This window comes from Corvus brachyrhynchos, unplaced genomic scaffold (assembly GCF_000691975.1).
Source record: "Corvus brachyrhynchos isolate BGI_N302 unplaced genomic scaffold, ASM69197v1 scaffold255, whole genome shotgun sequence".
Classification (NCBI taxonomy): Eukaryota; Metazoa; Chordata; class Aves; order Passeriformes; family Corvidae; genus Corvus; species Corvus brachyrhynchos.
The window spans coordinates 975385-977491 of record NW_008238358.1 but is presented as its reverse complement, the minus strand read 5'-3'; positions in this window follow the sequence as shown (position 1 = coordinate 977491).

The following is a 2107-nucleotide window of genomic DNA, read 5'->3' as shown; positions in this document are numbered from 1 at the left end:
CAGCTGGGGCAGGGCCCATGTGTGAGCTCGCCAGGCGAGAGAAGGCCGATAATGCTGCACAGCCAATACCTCACTTACTTCTGCCGGGTGCTTTACTGTTCTACGGAAAACTCTGTTTGATTGTAACTTCAACAGGGAGGGGGGGAAAAGTCATCAGTGCATTCAATTCATTGCATCCTCCTCTGCAAATAGATTAGGTTTGCTGATTGCAATTCCCTCTGTGAAATTCAGAAAAGAAAAAAAAATCGGCATTAATGCCTTTGCTTAAATGGGCTGTTGCCTCCACACACTTCCCCATGGCAGGACATGTTGCTAATGGGCAGGCTGTAGTGCTGGGTGACTTCATTTTGTGGGAAGGTGCCGGAGGTGAGCATGGGAATTAAACCATTAAGAAATTATATGCAGAAATGGAAATTCTCCAAGGTTTGCAGTTCAAGGTATTTGACCATTTACTGGCTGAGCCAGGACTTACGGACTTAAAGAGCTTTTACTGTGATTCTTCGGTGTAACAAAAAAACAAAACAAAAAAAATAAAACTGTGTTTATATGATTTGTATAAAAACCTTTTAAAATTACTATTTAATAAACATTATGGTAGAGATGATGTTTCAGTGGTGTCTTGGTTTGAAAGACAGGTGTCTGCTAAGGAAGGCAGGAGCCTCCCTTGGAATGTAAAATGTAACCCCCTTCCCTCTGAATTGTTATAATTTTGAAATTAAGGGGCTTTCAGGCAGAGATATGAGAAATAGGAATAACAGTTCTTTACTGTTATATATAACAAGGCAATAATACAGAAACACTGGCTTAACCTGACAGTCAGGATACAACCTGACATCCTGCTGGGCAGGGTGGTGGTAGCAGTCCAATTAAGGGGTGGCTGCAGTCCTCTTGAGGTGATAGATGTGGTTCTGTCAAAGCGGTGATCCTGTAGAAGGGTCTGGTCTTCCTCTGAAGGTCCAGTGGTGGTTATGTAGCTCTTGTTCTCTGGGAATCCAATAGGTAAGGGCTGACTGTGGTGCTCCAAACCTCAGATTATATCCAGGTAGGAATGCTTGGTTCCTCCCCCTGGGCGGAGCATCTCACAATGGGATGATGTAATTTTATGAGTCGTGCAGTGAGGTTAGATGGCCCATTAACAGAAGATATCTCTCCAGAGGGAGTTATCAGGGATGTGTGGTGGAAGAGACAAAGAACACTGGCCCACCTGGTTTTAGTAGCTGGCTCATTAACAGAAGATGTATCCTGGAGGGAGTTACCAGGGATGTGTCAAGGAAGAGATAAAGAACGCTGCCCCAGATGGTGATAGAATACATAATTGTGGTTACATCTTAGACTGTAACCTAAGACACCTGGCTTTGTAGCAGAAACTCCAGCGAAACAAGGTGCAACTGGAGACACACAGGGCTCCCCACTGCTCTCCTTTGCTGCGCACTGCCTGTCCCTTTGGATTACCCCAGGCTGCCTGGCACACCAAGGTCACATGGGGTTTTAACACAGACCCAGTGCACACACACATCCTCTCCTATCAGAGCTGGGGACGGCTGCAAGCTGCTCTGGCCCAAAAGTGCCACCTGAGAGTAAACCCCAAAGTGGATGCAGGTCCTTTCCTGTCACCCTATGCCACAGCCCAGTGCTGCTAGTGATCCCAGAGAGGAGTGCAGTTTTAGGCTAAGAAAAACATCATTTAAAACTCAAGTGCACTGGTGGGGGCCAGCCTGTCGCAGTTTGTCCACCTCACAAGTGTACAGGTGCTGGTATGCCAGCATATCACTGTCCTGTTTCTATGAACCTGCCAAAGTGGGCAGTGACTGGGATGGGGTGGTCTTCTGCAGGTCAGCTTCAGCCCCGTTCTTGGGTGTCACAAAGACAGTGGAGACTCCTGGCAAACCCCAGTGCCAAGCCTGGCTCCACATACTTGTCTTCTCCACCCACTCCACCCCACTTCTCTCTATTCTGTCACACTGTCCTGGTGGCAGCCTCGGCTCAGGGGAGCCTCATGTCTCACAGGGGTCCCAGCACCCTGCAGCAGGCAGCCAGGAGCCACTGTGGGGCTGCAGAAGGGAGAAGCTGTGGGGCTGAATCTACAGCTTGGAAACTCTTTGTTTAT